This window comes from Arachis stenosperma, chromosome 2 (genome assembly GCF_014773155.1).
Source record: "Arachis stenosperma cultivar V10309 chromosome 2, arast.V10309.gnm1.PFL2, whole genome shotgun sequence".
Classification (NCBI taxonomy): domain Eukaryota; kingdom Viridiplantae; phylum Streptophyta; class Magnoliopsida; order Fabales; family Fabaceae; genus Arachis; species Arachis stenosperma.
The window spans coordinates 24,299,683-24,324,855 of record NC_080378.1 but is presented as its reverse complement, the minus strand read 5'-3'; the positions used below and the strand labels follow the sequence as shown (position 1 = coordinate 24,324,855).

The following is a 25,173-nucleotide window of genomic DNA, read 5'->3' as shown; positions in this document are numbered from 1 at the left end:
CGCCCTCTGACGCTCAGCCTAACGTTGCTGACGCTTTTTCGCACGCCTCTCTTCCGAACCGGCTTCAATTTCTCCCGTTCTTTCAAGCCTCTTCTCACCGATGATACTACCATGCTCTTCTTCTTCAGATCCAAGCATGGTTAGCTTCTTTCAAATTTGAGCCCTATGCTTCACAACAGTGTCGCTTTCGTCATGCCTAGTCCTTCAAAACTATGTTTCACCACAATAGTTGTTTCTTTTGTTTATTCATCTTTTTCTTCTTTTATTTTAATGGTCAAGTTAAGATGGTCAGGTATGCATATGGTTATTTTTATTTTTATATAGATGATATCTTGATTGGATTGGGTTTAGTTATATATAATTAAAATATGTTAGATGCTTAATTCATTAGGTATGCTGATGATTATTTTTATCCTCATCGGTTGAAAAAGAAGAGAGTATTAGAGTGAAATACTTTAGTAAACTAGGATTTCAAGGGGTTATTTTTTTGAAATAACTAACTAAATTTTTTAAAAATTTAAAATTTGAAATTGGAGTTTTTAAAATTTAAAATTTGATATAAAATAACTGAATCCCGCTAGGGAGCCAACCAGAAATCTTGACAATGAGTACAATGGGTTGGTTATTTAGTCCAATAGAAATAAATAATAAATTCAAAAACTCTCATTCAGTTATTTTATATCAAATTTCAAATTTTAAATTCTCCAATTTTAAATTTCAAATTTTTAAAAAATCTAGTTAGTTATTTCAAAAAAAAAATAACAATATGAAATCCTAATTTACTAAAGCATTTCACTCCAATACTCTCTTATTTTTCAATAGGCGGCCACTCCACCTTCATCAATAATCATCCCATTTCACCATCGTTACTTGACTTGCCACACGCCCTTAGTAAAAATAACTATCCACTTAAGGATAAAAATAATCATCCGCATACCTAATAAATTGAACATTTAACATATTTTAATTATATATAACTAAACTCAATCCAATCAAAATAATCGTCTATATAAAAATTAAAATAACCATTCGCATACTTACTAAAATGACCATCCTAAATTAACCATTAAAATAGAAAGAGAAGAAGATGAATAAATAGAAGAAACAACTATTGTGGTGAAACATAGTTTTGAAAGACTAGGCATGACGAAAGCGGCACTATTGTGAAGCATAGGGCTCAAATCTGAAAGAAGCTGACCATGCTTGGATCTGAAAAAGAAGAAGAGCATGATGGTATCATTGATGAGAAGAGACTTGAAGGAATGGGAGAAAGCGAAGCCAGTTCGGAAGAGAGGCCCGCAAAAAAGCAGCAACAACGTTAGGCTGAGCGTCAGAGAACGAGGCACGTCGGGCTGACCAACGGAGATGAGAACGGTGTCGGTGGGAGGATGTGGCGGCGACGGTATGGCCGGCGAGAAATTTAGTGACGTGAGGTGAGGATCGGAGAAGATGATGGTGAGTTTTGAACGTGTATTGGAGATTACGGTAAGATTAGAAATAATCGTACGTAGTGTGAATGAGTTTAAATACTAATCATAATTTTTCAAATTTTTAAATTTAAAATTAAATAATTAATTAATAATTTAATTTTTAATTATAATTTTATCCTTTTTTATCTATTATACACATTTTACACAATTAGTATTGGTTCCAATACTTTCTCAAAATAACTGAATGAGAAAAAGTTTAATTGAATTCAAATTTATCTTTAATATTTTAAATTTATTTTAATTTTATTCTCATTATTGATTTTTTTGGCAATTAACTCTGAATCAATTCTTTTTCCTGTTCTACCCTTTTAATTTTATTCTAATTCTTAAACAGGCAAACACTTTTTTGTCTCTCTCCGTCTGTTGCCGTCGTCGCCGTTAACAATGAACTGCCTTTTCGATTTTGCCTTCATCTTTCTTCTTTAGTTCTTCTTTAACACCATTCACTGCTTCCTCTCTCCCCTTTTGTCTTTGCCCTATTTGGAGTCTCTTTGCTTCAATCTCTTTTTTTGTCTTTTTTTTTTCTACAAACTCTTATTCCAATTGTTATGTTGTTGTTGGTGATGGTGGGGGAGTGGTGGTCATGTTGATAATGTTGCAATTGTTGTGGTTGTGTTTGTATGTGGGGTGAGGTCGTGATGGGGGAGTGGTGGGGTCGCGGAGGGAAGACAGCAGTGGGTGAGGGCGAAGGAGGAGGCAGAGGTGAGATGATGGTAAAATGAAGAGGAACAGGTAGAGTGGGGTGGTGGCAGAGAAGTGAAGGTTTGGGTTGGATGGGTTATTATTGTTGTTGTTGTTGATGATGATGATGATGATGATGATGATGATGATGATCGGTGTGGTAGTGAATGTTGGTGGTGTTTTGATGGTAGTGGTACGTTGAGGCAACAACAATGGCACTGGTGAGATGAGGTGAAGGGTGCGATGGTGGGTCAGGTGAAGTGGGGTGGGGTGGAGGTGGAGGTAGAAGGGAGGTGGAGCCATAGAGGTTGAAGGACTAGGTCATGGATACTGGAAGAATTGGGTTTTTGGGATAACATTAGCAGGGTAAAATAAGAATTTTTTTTACTAGAGTTAAGTGACAAAAAATTATTAAAAAAGATAAAATTAAATTTATTTTAAATGTTAAAATTTAAAATTAAATCAAATTAAGGATCATTTTAAAAAATTTCAAAAATATTTAAAAAAATATATATTTTATTATTATTATTATTATTATTATTATTATTATTATTATTATTATTAAATTATAATTTTTTTATAAACAATAAGTTAGAATATTTAGCAATGAGTTATAGCTCAAATAACAAATTTTTCTATACTCACTTAAGAAGTTCTTTCATACTCACTTAAGAAGTTGCCGGCTCAAATTCCTCTATCTTTGATATAAAAAAAATTTAGAATATTTACTTACTAGTCTTAGTTTTTATACACTTTATTTTAACTTTGTGATTAGTTCAGATACAATTTAGGATTTCTATCATGTATTCTAAAATTTCATATTAAGATTACAAAATAATTTTTTTATTAAAAATATAAAAAATTAAAATGTTTAATTAGTTTATTTTATATTTATTAAATAAAAATATTTAAAATTTTTTTTAATGATAAGTTTATCATATATCTTTACTCTTCAGAAAACATATTAACTAAACCCTAAAATTTATACGCATTACATAAATTTATTGTTATGCATAAAGGAAACACAACAAACTTCAAATAATGGGTAAGTTAATAAATATTTATTCACCACATGAATCTTGTTCAATATTTACTGCTTATACATCGTTTAATTATGGTTCAGTTGAAACCAGAAATGAATTCAATGTGTTCTTGTCTTTGGACTCTCTTCTGTTTATTACAACTACCCTCAAGAAGCTGAAAAGCAAGGTGTTATAGTGTCTCTTACGAGTTCTGTAATTGAAGACTTATTCAAAGATAACTATGTGTATGAAGTTTCTAATGAAGAGTAAGTTTCACATAAAAATTCTTTTTATTAATTTTAATGGTTGTTATTGAACTGTTCTATTTAATGCAACAGCCCTACCAAAGAAAAACAGCAACAAGCCTAAGAACCACCGGTGCAACAACAATCAGAATAAGAAGCACCTGTTAATGTGTAAGCATAAAATTCTTTAATATCACTTTTCTTTAATATAATTTCGGTTCACTATAAGTTTGGATTTAGGTTCACTATAAGTTTGGATTTCGGTTCACTATAATGATTAATGTAATTTCTGTTAAATATCATTATCAAATATGATAATAGTTTGGGATAATTATAGAAATGTTTACTATTTAATGCAGCAGACCTCTGGAATAGCAACAACAGCCCTGCAAAGAACCAACAGCGCAGCAATCCAAACAAGAAGCACCTGTTGATGTGTAAGTTTAACTGCTTATATAAATATCGATAATGTTTACTGCTTATACATAGTTTAATTATGGTTCAGTTAAAACCAGAAATGAATTCAATGTGTTGTTGTCTTTGGACTCTCTTCTGTTTCTTATAGCTGCCCTCCAAAACCCAAAAAGCAGGGTGTTACGGGGTCTCTTACAAGTTCTGTTATTGAAGAGTTTTTCAAGGATGCCGATGTCTATCAAGTTTCTGATGAAGAACAATCCCAAGAACCTCCGATGGCACGGTAATCAGAAAAAGAAACTCTAATCTTGTCATCATTTGATAGGCATGTTACTTGCTTTTCTTTAATATCATTTTTGTTTAATATCATTTCGGTTCACTTTAAGTTTGGATTTAGGTTCACTATTTGTTAGGATTTCGATTCACTATAATGATTAATATCAATTTTCTTTAATATCATTGTTAAATATCTATCATCTTACAGTGCTGCTCAACCTAGGGAAAGGAAAGATGAAAGGCATTGGTGGTAGAGGCGGTGGTAGATGCTAGAATGACAGCAGCATTAAAATTTGCTGAAACAACATCTTTCGAGCCAAACTTACCGGCTGTTGAAGTTTTCAAAACTCCGAAAAAAAAGATAAAAATCTCGAAGGAGTTGATTGAAAAGTGTTATCATTGGATGACACATGTGAAAAGACAAATGACAGTAGCAACGAATATGAACCAATATTTGTCTTGAAACATGAGGCGCTTTATGAGGGGTTAAGAGAATATTTCATGTCTCTAATGCCCAAAGAACAAGTGCATGCTTCGGTAAATTCTTTTCCAATTGTGTTAACAATAATAATTTTTCTAAACACTCTTATACAATATATCTCATAACTTTTCTTCGTGTAGGTTGTGGTGGACGAAATTGTGATTCATTCTTTTCCAACTCGAAACAATCCCCGGTAATGGCTCCAAAAACTTGGTGCACAATACCATGGGGTAAAATCAACTTCACAGTCTCGTTCAACTAACCAGCAAGTGTACTGGGTCGTCCAAGTAATACCTTACGTGAGTAAGGGTCGAATCCACAGAGATTGTTGGTATGAAGCAAGCTATGGTCACCTTGTAAATCTCAGTTAGGCAGATTAAATTGGTTTATAGATTTTCGAATATTAATAATAAAAAGAAAATAAAAAGGATAGAAATACTTATGTAAATCAAGAGTGGGAATTTCAGATAAGCGTATGGAGATGCTGTGCTCCTCTTTGAAACTCTGCTTCACTATTCTCTCTTCCAATCCTTCTTACTCCTTTCCATGGCAAGCTGTGTATAAGGGTTCACCATCAGCTGTGGCTACTTTCATTCCTCTCGGGAAAATATCCTATGCGGCTGTCACTCGCACAGCTAATCAGTCTGGAGGCATCACCCATGGTTGATGGCTACATCCCATCCTCGCAGTGAAAGCTAATGCTCACGCACTCTGTCACAGTACGGCCAATCACCGGTTGGTTCCCGCTCCTACTGGAATAGAATCCCTTGATTCTTTTGCGTCTGTCACTAACGCCCAGCAGGTTGCAAGTTTGAAGCACGTCACAGTCATTCATTACCGGAATCCTACTCGGAATACCACAGACAAGGTGAGACTTTCCGGATTCCCAGGATCCTACTCGGAACACCACAGACAAGGTTGGACTTTCCGGATCCTCATAAATGCCGCCATCTATCTAGCTTATACCACGAAGATTCTGTTGGGGAATCTAAGAGATACACATTCAAGCTCTGTTGCATGTAGAACGGAAGTGGTTGTCAATCACGCGCGTTCATGAGTGAGAATGATAATGAGGGTTATTTACTCATCACATTCATCATGTTCTTGGGTACGAATGAATATCTTGGAATAAGAATAAATGAAGTTTATAGGATTATAATAGTAATTGCATTGAAACTTGAGGTACAGCAGAGCTCCACACCCTTAATCTATGGTGTGCAGAAACTCCACTGTTGAAAATACATAAGTGAAAGAAGGTTCAGGCATGGCCGAATGGCCAGCCCTCTCCATGATCAAGTGACCGAATGATCAAAGACTTAAAGTGGTCAAAAGATGTCAAATACATTAGTTAAATGTTCTATTTATAATAAACTAGCTCCTAGGGTTTACATGAGTAAGTAATTGATGCATAAATCCACTTCCGGGGCCCACTTGGTGTATGTTTGGGCTGAGCTTTGATCAATCCACGAGCTGAGGCTTCTCTTGGAGTTGAACTCCGAGTTATGACGTGTTTTGGGCGTTCAACTCCGGATCATGACGTTTTTCTGGCGTTTAACTCCAGACAGCAGCATGAACTTGGCGTTCAACGCCAAGTTACGTCGTCATTCTTCGAATAAAGTATGAACTATTATATATTGCTGGAAAGCTCTGGATGTCTAATTTCCAACGCCGTTGAGAGCGCGCCAATTGGAGTTCTGTAGCTCCAGAAAATCCATTTCGAGTGCAGGGAGGTCAGATTCCAACAGCATCAGCAGTCCTTTTGTCAGCCTTCTTCAGAGTTTTGCTCAAGTCCCTCAATTTCAGTCAGAATTTACCTGAAATCACAGAAAAACACACAAACTCATAGTAAAGTCCAGAAATGTGAATTTAACATAAAAACTAAGGAAAACATCCCTAAAAGTAGCTTGAACTTACTAAAAACTTCCTAAAAATAATGCCAAAAAGCGTATAAATTATCCGCTCATCAGGTTGTCAGTATACATAGCATGATTCTCAACCAAATCAAAGTTTGCCGGTTTCAGGAACAAATATACATTATGTCGCTGAATATTGTGGTAAGCTAAATTTCTTATTCACTACTGATTACTTTTCAGTTCGGTCAGAATGTTAATATTGGTTCACTTGATTCTTATGTCTTCTATTGAGTTCTTTTGCATTAAGAAAACTTTTTCTTAATGACTGAATGTTTTTCACATTTTATTCATCATATGATTTGTGTTCGGTTTGGTGGAAATGTGATTTAACTGATGTTCATTTTGTAGAATTTTATGTTGGGAACACATGGCAGAGTACACTGATAAGAGGACAAACAAAGCCTACAAGTTTGATATTGAGCAGTATGCCCACCACTGCCAATTTCTTGACAAAAAGAAACTTGCATCGCATCCATTTGTAAGTTGTAATTTCTAAAAATTCTTTAATAATTCTCTTGTTCGCTATTGTTTCAACTGAAATATTCTATAATTTTCTGAAACTTCATCTATTTGTCCCAATTTGCAATGGAGGGTATTGGTGGTTGTGGATTGCTGATGTAAACAAAAAGAATTCTATGTCCTTGACCCTATCAATAAGCTGCCAGAAAATATACCTGATTCGAGAAAGCAACTGAACAAATTTTTTGTAAGTTATTTTCTTGTAAATTATTCAAATTATTCTGTACATGAGAGGAGTTTGGTTCACTGTTGTTGGTTTTGTTTATTTACTTTTTTTTGTCTCTTTCAGGGTTTAATAATTTTCCAGATGAGGGTGTACGCTGGGGCGAAACCCTTAATAGAGGATGGACTGGGAAAGGAAGCAGAGTATATCCAATTGAATGATCAACGTACAAAGTAAGAATCTTTCTCTTCTATAGTGCTATTTTTAATGTGTTTTATTTTGTATACAATTGATCGTATTATACTCAATTCTTGCTTAGCTATGATTGTGGAATATACGTGATGAAATGGCTCAAAACAATAGATCCACAAAAAATCAAAAGCGGAAAGAGATATAAATATAAAGCTTGGACACAAGTAAGTACTTTATAAATTAATAAACTTCTTTTTTTTTCTTATTTCATTCAATTAAGTTGATATTGTAACTAGAGCTTTGAACTTGATTGTTACTTTATTCAATAGTTCTTTTTCATGCAGAAATACCATTCTTGTTGATTGAAATTTGATCACCATTTATTCACCACATAAACAATTTTTGGTTCGGTGGCCCTTATAATTTTGATTCAACAAGTAAATATTTTTCGGTTCGGTGGCCTCCTTTTAATTTGTTCAAGGTTTTGGGTTACTGTGATTGTATTTTTACAGTATAACTAGGGCTTTGAATAAAATTTGTTGTTATTTAATGTGATTTTGATTTACTTGATATTTAATGTGTTCAGGTTTTAGGGTTATTGTGATTGCATTTTTACAATATGGTTAGGGCTTTGAATGATATTGTTCTTATTTCATTTGGGTTCATTTCTTATGTAACTAATTCATTTCAATTGAAATGTAGAAAGATATTGATGACTTCAGATACCAATATGGTCCAAATCTTCTGTTGCATGAAATGAACAAAATCAGAGACCAAGTAATTTGGGAATCTGAAGCAATAAGACTCTCCAAGCCAATTGCTGTCCTCCCCAGCCCTTATTGTAAATTCACATATGGTGATTTAGATAGCAAATAGCATATAATATTTGTAATTAACAATATTTTGTTTAACTTCTTTAAAAAGCAAAAAATGCTTACTTCAAATGTATATATGTCAATGTATGTATCAAACAATGCATATAGTAGTTGTATATATTTTGTTTAACTTGTTAAAAAAGAAAACAATGCTTCTTTCAAATGTATATATGTCAATGTTAATGTATATATCTATTCTTAATATCAATGTATGTATCAAATGTTAATATTTATATTTAATTCAAGATGGATTACTCATCTGAGATGTTAATTTATATATCTGTTGGAACTGTCTGGCTGCTATTTTATTCCAGGTTCTCAGTCATTGCAATCACTATATTTACCAATACATTCAAATTCCAAAAGAACACCGTGAACCGAAATTAATACACTGAGCGAACCGAAAGGTGGAAACACACTGGTGGACGAAATTGTGATCCTCTTTGTATTTGCATGAGATTTATTTAATGGCTATTGGCTATGTGTGGACACAACTCCGTTCAACTTAACCAGCAAGTGTACTGGGTCATCCAAGTAATACCTTACGTGAGTAAGGGTCGATCCCACAGAGATTGTTAGTATGAAGCAAGCTATGGTCACCTTGTAAATCTCAGTTAGGCAGATTAAATGGTTATGGATTTCAAAAATTAATAATAAAAAGAAAATAAAATAAAAATAGGATAGAAATACTTATGTAAATCGATAGTGGGAATTTCAGATAGGCGTATGGAGATGCTGTGCTCCTCTTGAATCTCTACTTTCTTATTACATTCATCCAATCCTTCTTACTCCTTTCCATGGCAAGCTGTATGTAGGGCATCACCGTCATCAATGGCTACTTTTCATCCTCTCGGAAAAATGGTCCTATGCGCTGTCACTGCATGGCTAATCGTCTGGAGGCATCACCCTTGATAATGGTTACATCCCATCCTCTCAGTGAAAATGGTCCAAATGCTCTGTCACAGCACGGCTAATCATCTGTCGGTTCTCAATCAGGTTGGAATAGAATCCATTGATTCTTTTGCGTCTGTCACTAACGCCCAGCCTTCATGAGTTTGAAGCTCGTCACAGTCATTCAATTCCGGAATCCTACTCGGAATACCACAGACAAGGTTAGAGTTTCCGGATTCCCATGAATGCCGCCATCTATCTAGCTTATACCACGAAGATTCTGTTGGGAAATCTAAGAGATATGCGCCCGGCCTAAGGTAGAACGGAAGTGGTTGTCAGTCACGCGCGTTCAGAGGTGAGAATGATGATGAGTGTCACGGATCATCACATTCATCAAGTTGAAGTGCAACGTATATCTTGGAATAAGAATAAAAGACAATTGAATAGAAAATAATAGTAATTGTATTGAAGCTTGAGGTACAGCAGAGCTCCACACCCTTAATCTATGGTGTATAGAAACTCCACCGTTGAAAATACATAATTGAAAGGTTCAGGCATGGCCGAATGGCCAGCCCCCATGATCTGAGAACTAATCGTCCTAAGATGTCTAATACACTAGTAAAAAGTCCTAATTTATAATAAACTAGCTACTAGGGTTTACATGAGTAAGTAATTGATGCATAAATTCACTTCCGGGGCCCACTTGGTGTATGCTTGGGCTGAGCTTGATCTATCCACGAGCTGAGGCTTTTCTTGGAGTTGAACGCCGAGTTATAGCGTGTTTCTGGCGTTCAACTCCGGGTTGTGACGTGTTTCTGGCGTTTAACTCCAGACAGCAGCATGTACTTCGCGTTGAGCGCCACTTTACGTCGTCAATCCACGAATAAAGTATGGACTATTATATATTGCTGGAAAGCTCTGGATGTCTACTTTCCAACGCCGTTGAGAGCGCGCCCTTTGGAGTTCTGTAGCTCCAGAAAATTCATTTTGAGTGCAGGGAGGTCAGATTCCAACAGCATCAGCAGTCCTTTTGTCAGCCTTTTTCAGAGTTTTGCTCAAGTCCCTCAATTTCAGCCAGAAATTGCCTGAAATCACAAAAAAACACACAAACTCGTAGTAAAGTCCAGAAATGTGAATTTAACATAAAAACTAATGAAAACATCCCTAAAAATAGCTTGAACTTACTAAAAACTACCTAAAAATAATGGCAAAAAGCGTATAAATTATCCGCTCATCACAACACCAAACTTAAATTGTTGCTTGTCCCCAAGCAACTAAAAATAAATTAGGATAAAAAGAAGAGAATATACTATAAATTCCAAAATATCAATGAATATTAGTTCTAATTAGATGAGCGAGACTTGTAGCTTTTTGCTTCTGAATAGTTTTGGCATCTCACTTTTTCCTTTGAAGTTCAGAATGATTGGCTTCTCTAGGAACTTAGAATTTCGGATAGTATTATTGATTATCCTAGTTAAGTATGTTGATTCTTGAACACAGCTACTTATGAGTCTTGGCCGTGGCCCTAAGCACTTTGTTTTCCAGTATTACCACCGGATACATAAATACCACAAACACATGACTGAGTGAACCTTTTCAGATTGTGACTCAGCTTTGCTAGAGTCCCCAGTTAGAGGTGTCCAGAGCTCTTAAGCACACTCTTTTGCTTTGGAACACGACTTTAACCACTCAGTCTTAAGTTTTTCACTTGGACCTTCATGACACAAGCACATGGTTAGGGACAGTTTGATTTAGCCGCTTAGGCCTGGATTTTATTTCCTTGGGCCCTCCTATCCATTGATGCTCAAAGCCTTGGATCCTTTTTACCCTTGCCTTTTGGTTTTAAGGGCTATTGGCTTTTTCTGCTTGCTTTTTCTTTTTCTTTCTATTTTTTTTCGCCAGCCTTTGCTTTTTCACTGCTTTTTCTTGCTTCAAGAATCAATTTTATGATTTTTCAGATCATCAATAACATTTCTCTTTGTTCATCATTCTTTCAAGAGCCAACAATTTTAACATTCATAAACAACAAGATAAAAAATATGCGCTGTTTAAGCATTCATTCAGAAAACAAAAAGTATTGTCACCACATCAATATAATTAAATTAAATTCAAGGATAAATTCAAAATTCATGTACTTCTTGTTCTTTTGAATTTAAAACATTTTTCATTTAAGAGAGGTGAAGGATTAATAGAATTTATTCATAGCTTTAAGACATAGTTACTAACTACTAATGATCATGAAGTAGAGACACAAAACATAGATAAAGACAACTTAAAAACCGAAAAGCAGAAAGAAATAAGAACAAGGAATGAATCCACCTTAGTGATGGTGGCGCCTTCCTCTTGAAGGACCAACAATGTCCTTAAGCTCTTCTATGTCTCTTCCTTGCCTTTGTTGCTCCTCCCTCATTGCTCTTTGATCTTCTCTTATTTCATGGAGAATGATGGAGTGCTCATGATGTTCCACCCTTAATTGTTCCATATTGTGGCTCAAATCTTCTAAGAAAGTGTTGAGTTGTTCCCAATAGTTGTTGGGAGGAAAGTGCATCCCTTGAGGCATCTCAGGGATTTCTTGATGATGAGCTTCCTCGTGCATCTCTTGAGATCCGTGGAGGGTCTCTCTTCCTTGCTCCATCCTCTTCTTGGTGATGGGCTTATCCTCTTCAATGGGGATGTCTCCTTTTATGATAACTCCAGCTGAGTAACATAGATGGCAAATAAGCTGAGGAAAAGCTAGCCTTGCCATGGTGGATGGCTTTTTGGCTATTTTGTAGAATTTATTGGAGATGACTTCATGAACTTCTACTTCCTCTCCAATCATGATGCTATGAATCATGATGGCCCGATCCACAGTAACTTTAGATCGGTTGCTAGTGGGAATGATGGAGCGTTGAATGAACTCCAACCATCCTCTAGCTGCAGGCTTGAGGTCCAGTCTTCTTAGTTGAACTGGCTTGCCTTTGGAGTCTCTCTTCCATTGAGCTCCTTCCACACATATGTCCATTAGGACTTGGTCCAACCTTTGATTAAAGTTGACCCTTCTAGTGTAGGGGCGTGCATCTCCTTGCATCATGGGCAAGTGGAACGCCAACCTCACATTCTCCGGACTAAAATCTAAGTATTTCCCCCGAACTATTGTGAGATAATTCTTTGGACTCGGGTTCATACTTTGATCATGGTTCCTAGTGATCCATGCATTGGCATAGAACTCTTGAACCATTAAGATTCCGACTTGTTGCATGGGGTTGGTTAAGACTTCCCAACCTCTTCTTCGGATCTCATGTCCGATCTCCGGATACTCATTTTTCTTGAGCTTGAAAGGGACCTCAGGGATCACCTTCTTCTTTGCCACAACATCATAGAAGTGGTCTTGATGGCTTTTGGAGATGAATCTTTCCATCTCCTATGACTCGGAGGTGGAAGCTTTTGTCTTCCCTTTTCCTTTTCTAGAGGATTCTCCGGCCTTAGGTGCCATTGATGGTAATGGAAAAACAAAAAGCTTATACTTTTACCACACCAAACTTAAAATATTGCTCGCCCTCGAGCAAGAGAAGAAAGAAGAGAAGAAGAAGAAGAAGAAAATATGGAGGAGAAGGGGGAGTGTAGGTTTCGGCCAAGGTATAGAAGAGGGGGTTGTGTTGTGTGAAAATGAAGTGGAGTGGAGGGGTTTATATAGGAAAATGGGAGAGGGTAGGTTCGGCCATTTAGGGTGGGTTTGGGTGGGAAAGATTTTTGAATTTTGGAGGTAGGTGGGGTTTATGGGGAAGAGTGGATGGATGTGAGTGGTGAAGAAGTAATGGGGAAGAGAGATTGAGGTGATTGGTGAAGGGTTTTGGGAAAGAGTATTTATTGGGAGGAGAGATTCAGAGATTGAAGTTGTTGGGAAGTGTGACATGGGGAAGAGTGTTATAGGATTAGGAGGTAAAGTGGGAATATGTTAGGTGGGGATCCTGTGGGGTCCACAGATCCTGGGATGATCCTGTGGGGTCCACAGATCCTGAGGTGTCAAGAAATTACATCCTTGCACCAAATAGGCATATAAAATGCCTTTGCATACCTTTCTGACGTTTAAACGCCAAGGTGATGCACGTTCTGGGCGTTCAACGCCCATGTGAAGCATGTTCTGGGCGTTCAACGCCCATGTATAGCATGTTTTTGGCGTTAAACGCCAGTTCCATGCTTGTTACTGGCATTCAACGCCATCTTTTCTCAAGGCACATTCCTGGCGTTCAAACGCCAGAATGTTGCTTGTTTCTGGCGTTCAGCGCCAGATTCATGCTCTGTTATGGCGTTGAACGCCAGACAGATGCTTCTTACTGGCGTTGAATGCCAGTCTGTCCTCCCTCCAGGGTGTGATTTTTCTTCTGCTATTTTTGATTATGTTTTTAATTTTTATATTTTTTCGTGACTCCACATGATCATGTACCTAATAAAACACAAAATAACAATAAAATAAAATTAAAATTAGATAAATAAAAATTGGGTTGCCTCCCAACAAGCGCTTCTTTTAATGTCATTAGCTTGACAGTGGGCTCTCATGGAGCCACATGGTGATCAGGTCAATGTTGTATAGTCCCAACACCAAACTTAGAGTTTGGATATGGGGTATTAACACCAAACTTAGAGTTTGGTTGTGGCCTCCCAACACCAAACTTAGAGTTTGACTGTGGGGGCTCTTCTTGACTCTGAACTGAGAGAAGCTCTTCATGCTTACTCTCTTTTGTCACAGAGGGATGGCCTTGTGCCTTAAACACAAGGTAGTCCCCATTTAATTGAAGGACTAATTCACCTCTATTGACATCTATCACAGCTCCTGCTGTAGCTAGGAAAGGTCTTCCAAGGATAATGCATTCATCCTCTTCCTTCCTAGTGTCTAAGATTATGAAATCAGCAGGGATGTAAAGGCCTTCAACCTTTACTAACATGTCCTCTACTATTCCATAAGCTTGTCTTAATGACTTGTCTGCCAATTGTAATGAGAACAAGGCAGGTTGTACCTCAATGATCCCCAGCTTCTCCATTACAGAGAGTGGCATAAGATTTATCCCTGACCCCAGATCACATAGAGCTTTTTCAAAGGTCATGGTGCCTATGGTATAAGGTATTAAAAACTTGCTAGGATCTTATCTCTTTTGAGGTAAAATTTGCTGAATCCAGGTATCTAGTTCACTAATGAGCAAGGGAGGTTCACTTTCCCAAGTCTCATTACCAAACAACTTGGCATTCAGCTTCATGATAGCTCCTAAATATTGAGCAACTTGCTCTCCAGTCACATCTTCATCCTCCTCAGAGGAAGAATAGTCTTCAAAGCTCATGAATGGCAGAAGGAGATTTAATGGAATTTCTATGGTCTCTATATGAGCCTCAGATACCTTTGGATCCTTAATAGGAAACTCCTTCTTGCTTGAGAGACATCCCAGGAGGTCTTCCTCACTAGGATTTTTGTCCTTCTCCTCCCTTGTGCATTCGGCCATATTGATTACATCAATGGCCTTGCACTCTCCTTTTGGATTCTCTTCTGTATTGCTTGGGAGAACAATGGGAGGAGTTTCAATGACTTTCTTACTCAGCTGGCCCACTTGTGCCTCCAGATTTCTGATGGAGGATCTTGTTTCACTCATGAAACTGAAAGTGGCCTTTGACAGATCAGAGACTACATTGGCTAAATTAGAAGTGTTTTGTTCAGAATTCTCTGTCTGGTGCTGAGAAGATGATGGAAAAGGCTTGCTATTGCTCAGCCTATTGCGTCCACCATTGTTAAAGCCTTGTTGAGGCTTTTGTTGATCCTTCCATGAGAAATTTGGATGATTTCTCCATGATGAATTATAGGTGTTTCCATAAGGTTCACCCATGTAATTTACCTCTGCTATTGCAGGGTTCTCAGGATCATAAGCTTCTTCAGAAGCTGCCTCTTTAGTACTGTTGGATGCATTTTGCCATCCATTCAGACTTTGAGAGATCATGTTAACTTGCTGAGTCAACACTTTATTCTGAGCCAATATGGCATTCAGAGCATCAATTTCAAGAACTCCCTTCCTCTGAGGCGTCCCATTATTCACGGAATTCCTCTCAGAAGTGTACATGAATTGGTTATTTGCAACCATGTCAATGAGTTCTTGAGCTTCTGCAGGCGTTTTCTTTAGGTGAATGGATCCACCTGCAGAATGGTCCAATGACATTTTCGAAAATTCAGATAGACCATAATAGAATATATCTAATATGGTCCATTCTGAAAACATGTCAGATGGACACCTTTTGGTTAACTGCTTGTATCTTTCCCAAGCTTCATAGAGGGATTCACCATCTTTTTGTTTGAAGGTATGAACATCCACTCTAAGCTTGCTCAGCTTTTGAGGAGGAAAGAATTTATCCAAGAAGGCCGTGACCAGCTTATCCTAGGAGTCCAGGCTATCTTTAGGTTGTGAGTCCAACCATATTCTAGCTCTGTCTCTTACAGCAAAAGGGAAAAGCATGAGCCCGTAGACTTCAGGATCTACTCCATTCGCCTTAACAGTCTCACAAATCTGCAAGAACTCAGTTAAAAACTGGTAAGGATCTTCAGATGGAAGTCCATAAAACTTGTAGTTCTGTTGCATTAAAGCAACTAGTTGAGGTTTAAGTTCAAAATTATTGGCTCCAATGGCAGGAATGGAGATGCTTCTTCCATCAAATTTGGACGTGGGTTTGGTAAAGTCACCAAGCATCCTTCTTGCATTATCATTATTGGGTTCGGCTACCATCTCCTTCTCTTGTTCTAATATTTCTGAAAGGTTACCTTTAGATTGTAATTTAGCTTTTCTTAGTTTCCTCTTTAGAGTCCTTTCAGGTTCAGGATCAATTTCAACAAGAGTACCTTTTTCCTTGTTCCTGCTCATATGAAAGAGAAGAAAATAAGAAAAGAAAGAGGAATCCTCTATGTCACAGTATAGAGATTCCTTTATGTTAGTAGAAGAAGAAAGGGGAGAAGAATGAAGAAGAGTGGGTTCGGATATTTAGATGAAGAGAGGTGAAGAGAAGTGTTAGAAAATAAATAATTAAATAGAATAAGAAAAGAGAGGGAGAATTTCGAAAATAATTTTGAAAAAGAGGTTAGTGATTTTCGAAAATTAAAGATAAGATAAGATTAAAATTAAGATTTAAAACAAAAGAATTTTTGAAAAAGAGATGAGATATTTTCGAAAATTAGAGAGGGAAAAGTAGTTAGGTGGTTTTGAAAAAGATAAGAAACAAACAAAATGTCAAATAGTTAGTTGAAAAAGATATTAAAATCAAATTTGAAAAGATTAGAAGATAAGAAGTTAGATAAGATATTTTGAAATCAAATTTTGAAAAAGATAAAATTTTTGAAAAAGATAAGATAAAAGATAAAAAGATTTAATTCAAAAAAAATTTGAAATTACTTACTTCACTAACAAGAAACTACAAGATAAGATTCTAGAACTTAAAGATTGAACCTTTCTTAACAAGAAAGTAACAAACTTCAAATTTTTGAATCAATCACATTAATTTTTAGTGAATTTTTGAAAATATGATATAAAGATAAGAAAAAGATTTTGAAAAAGATTTTTGAAATTTTCGAAAAAAAAAGAAAAAATGAAAAAGATATAATTTTTGAAAAAGATTTTGAAAAGATAAGATTTTTAAAATTGAAAATTTGACTTGACTTGTAAAAAACAACTAATTTTAAAAAAAATTTTAACCAAGTCAACCCAAAATTTCGAAAATTTGGAGAGAAAAAAGGAAAAGATATATTTTTTATTTTTGAATTTTTAACTATGAGAGAGAAAAACATAATTATGACCCAAAATATAAAAATTTTGGACCAAAACACATGACGCATGCAAGAACACTATGAATGTCAAGATGAACACCAAGAACACTTTGAAGATCATGATGAACATCAAGAACATATTTTTGAAAAATTTTTGATGCAAAGAAAACATGCAAGACACAAAACTTAGAAATCTTTAATGCATGGACTCTAACAAACAAAAAATGCATATGAAAAACAACAAACAACACAAAATAAGAAAACATCAAGATCAAACAAGAAGACTTGTCAAGAACAACTTGAAGATCATGAAGAACACCATGAATGCATGAATTTTCGAAAAATGCAAGAAAAATTTTTAAAGCATGCAATTGACACCAAACTTAAAAATTGACTCAAGACTCAAACAAGAAACACAAAATATTTTTGATTTTTATGATTTTATTAATTTTTTTGGATTTTTATTATTTTTTTTCGAAAATAAAGTTGGAAAAACAGAAAATAAAAGAAAAATTTTGAAAAAGATTTTTGAAAAGAAAATTACCTAATCTGAGCAACAAGATGAACCGTCAGTTGTCCATACTCGAACAATCCCCGGCAACGGCACCAAAAACTTGGTGGACGAAATTATGACCCTCTTTGTATTTGCATGAGATTTATTTAATGGCTATTGGCTATGTGTGGACACAACTCCGTTCAACTTAACCAGCAAGTGTACTGGGTCATCCAAGTAATACCTTACGTGAGTAAGGGTCGATCCCACAGAGATTGTTGGTATGAAGCAAGCTATGGTCACCTTGTAAATCTCAGTTAGGCAGATTAAATGGTTATGGATTTCAAAAATTAATAATAAAAAGAAAATAAAATAAAAATAGGATAGAAATACTTATGTAAATCGATAGTGGGAATTTCAGATAGGCGTATGGAGATGCTGTGCTCCTCTTGAATCTCTACTTTCTTATTACATTCATCCAATCCTTCTTACTCCTTTCCATGGCAAGCTGTAGGTAGGGCATCACCGTCATCAATGGCTACTTTTCATCCTCTCGGAAAAATGGTCCTATGCGCTGTCACTGCATGGCTAATCGTCTGGAGGCATCACCCTTGACAATGGTTACATCCCATCCTCTCAGTGAAAATGGTCCAAATGCTCTGTCACAGCACGGCTAATCATCTGTCGGTTCTCAATCAGGTTGGAATAGAATCCATTGATTCTTTTGCGTCTGTCACTAACGCCCAGCCTTCATGAGTTTGAAGCTCGTCACAGTCATTCAATTCCGGAATCCTACTCGGAATACCACAGACAAGGTTAGAGTTTCCGGATTCCCATGAATGCCGCCATCTATCTAGCTTATACCACGAAGATTCTGTTGGGGAATCTAAGAGATATGCGCCCGGCCTAAGGTAGAACGGAAGTGGTTGTCAGTCACACGCGTTCATAGGTGAGAATGATGATGAGTGTCACGGATCATCACATTCATCAAGTTGAAGTGCAACGTATATCTTGGAATAAGAATAAAAGAGAATTGAATAGAAAATAATAGTAATTGTATTGAAGCTTGAGGTACAGCAGAGCTCCACACCCTTAATCTATGGTGTATAGAAACTCCACCGTTGAAAATACATAATTGAAAGGTTCAGGCATGGCCGAATGGCCAGCCCCCATGATCTGAGAACTAATCGTCCTAAGATGTCTAATACACTAGTAAAAAGTCCTATTTATAATAAACTAGCTACTAGGGTTTACATGAGTAAGTAATTGATGCATAAATTCACTTCCGGGGCCCACTTGGTGTATGCTTGGGCTGAGCTTGATCTATCCACGAGCTGAGGTTTTTCTTGGAGTTGAACGCCGAGTTATAGCGTGTTTCTGGCGTTCAACTCCGGGTTGTGACGTGTTTCTGGCGTTTAACTCCAGACAGCAGCATGTACTTGGCGTTGAGCGCCACTTTACGTCGTCAATCCACGAATAAAGTATGGACTATTATATATTGCTGGAAAGCTCTGGATGTCTACTTTCCAACGCCATTAAGAGCGCGCCATTTGGAGTTCTGTAGCTCCAGAAAATCCATTTTGAGTGCAGGGAGGTCAGATTCCAACAGCATCAGCAGTCCTTTTGTCAGCCTTTTTCAGAGTTTTGCTCAAGTCCCTCAATTTCAGCCAGAAATTGCCTGAAATCACAAAAAAAGACACAAACTCATAGTAAAGTCCAGAAATGTGAATTTAACATAAAAACTAATGAAAACATCCCTAAAATAGCTTGAACTTACTCAAAACTACCTAAAAACAATGCCAAAAAGCGTATAAATTATCCGCTCATCACACACTGAAACCCTAAACCCTGAACCCTAAACCCTAAACCTTAAACACTAAAACCAGAACCCTGAACACTGAACCCTAAACCCATAAACCCTAAATCCCTAAAACCCTAAAACCATAACCCTAAAACCCTACACCCTAAAACCTAAATCCTAAACCTTAAACCCTGAACCCTAACCCTGAACTCTGAACTCTGAACCCTGAACCCTAAACCCTAGACTCCTAAACCCTGAACCCTAAATCCTAAACCCTAAACCCTAAACCATCAACCATGAACACGGTGAACCGAAATTAATACACGGGATGAACTGAACGTTTAAAACACACTGAACCCCTAAGCACTGGACCCTGAACCCATAAACCCTAAATCTCTAAAACCCTAAAACCATAACCCTAAACCCTAAAAGCATAACCCTAAACCCTGAACACCTAAACCCTATACCCTAAACCCTAAACCCTAAACCCTAAACCCTGAACTCTAAACTCTGAACCCTGAACCGAAAAAAAATTCTAATTATTCAACTTAGAAATTAATACACTAGACGAATCGAAAAACTGCATATATCAATATAAAATTTCACAAAAAAGTGACTATTCATTAAAGACTATCAACATTCAAAAATTAAACCTGCTATAACCATGGTGAACCAAAATTTGCTCATGGGTAAACAAAAATTTATATTAATAAAAAACTAAAACTTATACAATCCTCTCTTGGATAATTCATATCTGGTGCATTGTAAAGAGTGGAGCTTGACTGAATCGATGATCCAGAGTCTAAAAGGTTCAACTACAAAAGACATAATTGTATATTAGCAAAATGAACAATTAAATTTTTAACTAATCAAAAGCAAGTCAATTTTACCTCGCTTGGAGCTGTCTTTTTCTTTTTCTTCATGGCATTTGAAATCTTTTTTTCCAGGTTTGATCCAAGTCTATTCTTGGGCCGACCTCTTGTTTTGACACGTGGTGGGTTTTGAAGGTCATTCACATTGCTTAATGTCGCTTCTTCGTGGGTTAAAAAACTTGTTCCTTTTCTTTTCCCTTGATATTATTCCATCTCCACCATGACCTTGTCAAATGCTCGGTGCAAAATTCCGGTAAACTCTTCAGACTCAAATGCAAATTCACATATATTGTGTGACCGAAACACCAATTCGTCAAATCTCTTATATTTTGGCTCCAGTAAAGGTTCATCTTGGCTACTCTTGATGTGTGTATGCCTCCTCTTTATGTTCTTGCTCCAACGTTCCAATATGTATTTTGGTACTACGTTATCCACTCGCTTAAAGCTTAGGACACTTAGGGAATGGCGGCACAATATGCCCCCAGACTCAAACAGCAAGCAATGACACTTTATATCTCATGATAATGCGTCGTAGGTGACAACAAACTTATTGAATTTGGAGTTGAAAACCTGCTCTATTACTTCATATGTTGTGAAACCTAGGGTGGAATGCATTGATCTTGTGATACAGTTCACTTTACCTCTGAATTGAGCTTGAACTTCCTTGAACTTCTCATGGGTATATACATGCTGAAACTGTGCCTCTATTGCTGATTTTGTTGCACACTGTATTATGGTGTGAAAATATGCAGCATCGAATTCTCTCTCTGCTTGCTAGGCAATTGTCGTATTGCTTCACGAATTGTCTCAAGGAGCTATTCCATGTGATGAACTTGTTGAAAAATTAATGCATACTCTCGCTCCTTTGCGTGCTTCTCATCCCGGTCCAAAAGTGGTGATCCAAGTAAACCGGAATCCATATATGGCGATCCTCATACAGCTTTGCAAACCAAACCGAAACCATAAGGTCTGGAGAACCGAAAACAGTGCATGCTTTGGGAAAAAAAAGATATGAGTATAAAAATAATTCGAATTGAAATCTCAATTACCTAAAAGCCACTTGTTACCTCCAAGGCCGTACTTTCTAAGGAAATCGATCCTGTTTCTGTCAAATGCTTCTTTTTTTGTACGAGTTCCAAACAACATGGCTCATCTCTTGTTCAATTTTATTGTGTCCCTTGTAGCCATTTAATTTGCTTGGAATCTTCTTCATAATGTGCCAGATGCACCAGCGGTGAATTGTTGTTGGCATGCATAGCTCAATTGCCCTTTGAATCGATGCACATTGATCGGTAAGAATACCTTTTGGTGCCTTCCCTCATATGCAACATAGCCAACACTCAAATGGCCATTTGAATGATTGGATGTCCTCATTTTTCATCAGTGCGCATCCAAGAAGTGTCGACTGGCCGTGGTGATTCACGCCAACAAAAGAACCTAAAACCAAATTGTACCTGCATAAATAACAACCACAAGGTGGTGAACCGAAATATATACACTCACTAAGCATCCAAAATATGTTTGAAAGAACCGAATACCTGTTTGTGTTTTAGGTGGTGTCAAATGAAACCACGTCTCCGAAATAATCAAATGCAGCCCTGCTTCTAGCATCAGCCCAGAATGCATGTTTAATGCAGTGATTGCCTTCAAGGTTGAACTCAAAGAAGAAATTGTGATTCTTCTCTTTCATTCTTACTAGGTACTTTCCAAATTCTTTGGCATCGTCTTCTTCGGAAATATTCCGTACTTCCCTTGTGATGTAATTCTTGATGTCTTTTTCTATAAAACCTAGTTCACGGTGGCTGCCAACTGCTGCCACAAATGATTGGTAAGTTTTGCCGATCTTATTCTGGCTTTCTCGTGGGTTTCGATGGTGCGACGCACGAACATGCTAAGCTCCCTGTGTTGTTTGAACATCTCAGCCTAGTCTGAACAACAAGGATATGAGTGATTCAAAACAATTTTGAAAATTGTCCGAAGACCAACATCCTTCATTATGTGTACGTAAATTCTGGCCGGACAATTTAACCCAGCTGAAGGATTTGCCTTCAAAGTTGGAGATATCTTTGATTTACACCTCCCCTCTCTGGAGCATACAATTAGTTGATTCTTAATCTTGTCTCTGTCTCGAGTCATGTTCCTTATTTTGGTAGAAAACCGGCAAGTTTAGAATAATATTTGTAGAACTTTCCAGCTTCTTCTAGTCTCTTGAAAATCATTCCCACCTTTGGGACAAATTTTTCATCCACAACACAGCTGGTCTGCACAGTGAATTGAAATCTTAATTATGGTGAACCAAAATCTTAATTACGGTGAAAGAATTATATAGTGCTTAGGGAACAAAATAGAATATATTCATCATTTTTTTAGACTCCTTTCTGCTTACCGAACCGAACACATGCACATGGTGAATCAACTCTTTAGTACTTACCGAACCGAAAAGTTACTCACAGTTACTCACACTCACAGTTACTCACAGTTACATATTATCAATTCAATTCAATTTAATTCAAATATAGATCACCTCAGTCCATTCAATTCACTTCAAATAAAATTAGCAATTTCATTCCATTGAATTAGATTCAAAATTCAATAATCCAAACCTCATCAAATTGATACGTTTCGGAAGAATTATCCAAATCGCACTCATTCAACTTATTTGAAGTTGATTCATTTATTGTTTCAATTCAGAAGTGCAGATTGAAGAAGAAAACGGAGAAGAAGATGAACGACGAAGCTAATTACGTTAAAGTCAATCCAAATCCATAATGCAGAGAAAAAAACGTGAATAAAGGAGAGCAACGAATTTAATTAGATTAAAGAAGAAGAAGAAGAAGAAGAAGAAGAAGAAGAAGAAGAAGAAGAAGAAGAAGAAGAAGAAGAAGAAAGTTTACGTTGTATGAAAAGGTTTACGTTAAGAAAGGTTGATCAGGCAAAATAAGAATTAGGTTATATACGTGTTACGGCCTGGCCCAATGTAGTATGGGCCAACCCGACCCGCCGACCCAGACAGTCGGGTAGGAAGCCTACCAAGTCCGACCCGGACACACGTCCAGGGCAGCTCCCCAATACAACTGTCTAAGGAAGCTTCGAGGAAGGTGGGCTCTACCCTTGCGGGGCCTACCCCTGACACGATATATATAGGGGGTCCAGCCCCTCCTCGAGGTACGTCACATATTCCACATAACCTATTCCTCGCCTGCACACTAGCTGACTAGAGCGTCGGAGTGTCTTTGCAGGTGACCCCCCCATCTTTCCACAACGAGAGTTCGGCTACTCGGAAGATCCAGTCCTGGCACAACCGCTCCAGACGAGGCAGCCCCGTCACCTCAAACCTCCACCCGAACCGTCCGGTAACCGCTCAACCGAACATTGGCGCCGTCTGTAGGGATTGGCTTTTATGGAAGTCGTGCCGGCCTTTGGAGACCAAGGCCAAACAGCCAGCGCAGAGGGGGCAGCCTCTGTTGCCTCACCGAGAGGACGACGAAGGTCCCCCCGACAACGCACCGAACCACACACAAGGACGCGAGAGACGCGACCTTTCGGAGGAACTGGCGGCGACAGCGCCAGAATAATGTAGGAGCTACGCCATAGGGTCCAGAACCTGGAGCAACAACTAGCCGATCAGGAGCATGATCGACGAACCACCGATCCTAGTTACTCCCCGTCCCCTAAAAGCCGGGAGAAAGATTCCCACCGGAGTCGCCTCCGGCACGCCTCCGCTTCCAGAACGGATGCGGAAAGCACCCGAGAAGATTCTCCCATCCCGAGAAGACGAAACGACACAATCATCTACTCCCGAGGCAAGGAAACGCGCCACACAGGACGAGATCGCAAAGACGGAGAAGGGAGGCCTGTGAGGACACGGCGACCCGTGATAATGGGCGCCACCCCGTTCCATCAGTCCATTCTTGAGGTCCGGTTGCCGAAGCACTTCGACAAACCAACGTACATGAGGTACGATGAAACCCAAGACCCTCTGGAACACCTAACGGCCTTCGAGGCTAGAATGAATCTGGAGGGAGTAGGAGACGAGGTGAGGTGCCGGGCCTTCCCGGTCACCCTAGCAGGACCTGCGATCTGATGGTTCAACGGCCTCCCACAAGGATCCATCTATGGGTTTTCGGACATCAGCCGCGCCTTCTTAGCCCAGTTCACAACACGAATAGCAAAGGCAAAGCACCCAATCAACCTGCTCGGGATAACCCAAAGGCCCGGGGAGCCGACCAGAAAATACCTGGACCGCTTCAACGAGGAATGCTTGGAAATTGACGGCCTAACCGACTCGGTGGCCAGCCTCTGTCTGACGAACGGCCTCCTCAACGAGGACTTCCGAAAACACCTTACCACGAAACCGGTTTGGACGATGCACGAGATCCAAACAGTAGTTAAGGAATACATAAATGACGAGGAAGTCAGCCAGGTCGTGGCTGCCAATAAATGACACTCCGGCTACAATCAACCTAGGCAACAAGGTAACGGAGAGAGACAGAAAGAACAGGCCAAAGAGGGAGGGCCGAGCAAGGCACCGAGACCGTTTCCCCGGATTGGGAAATTCACTAACTACACTCCACTCACTCTCCGCATCATGGAAGTTTACCAGCAAATAGCCGAGAAAGAAATCTTGTCGAAGCCACGACCACTCAAGGACCATACGGGGAGAAACAAGAGCCTCTACTGTGACTACCACAAGGGCTATAGGCACCAAACACAGGACTGCTTTGACTTGAAGGATGCACTAGAGCAAGCGATAAGAGATGGTAAACTTACAGAATTCTCCCATCTTATAAGGGAGCCGAGGAGGCGACATCGCGACCAAGACAACGAGGAGGGCAAGACCCGGTCGGCAAAGCGACGACAAGAGCCAGAAGACAAAGACCACGGTCTTACAGTGATAAACGTAGTAACCGCCAAAAACACCGCACCAAGGTCCAGATCGGCGCACAAGAAAGACGCCAAGATCCTGGCGGTCTCCTCCGCGCCGATGTGAAGCTCTAAGAAACCCCCAGCAATCTCTTTCGGCCCGGAAGACCAATGGTTCGACGAGGCCCCTGAAAACCCACCCATGGTCATC

The 25,173-nt window shown here is 38.2% G+C and overlaps 1 non-coding gene across 1 annotated transcript; it reads left to right on the top strand.

Annotated features, from left to right (window-relative positions):
• Positions 1 to 15,399: 15,399 nt before the first annotated feature.
• On the top strand, positions 15,400 to 15,503 carry LOC130964728 (small nucleolar RNA R71). The gene has a single exon (XR_009080804.1). It is a non-coding gene; the product is annotated as a small nucleolar RNA R71 (small nucleolar RNA).
• The last annotated feature ends 9,670 nt before the right edge of the window (positions 15,504 to 25,173 follow it).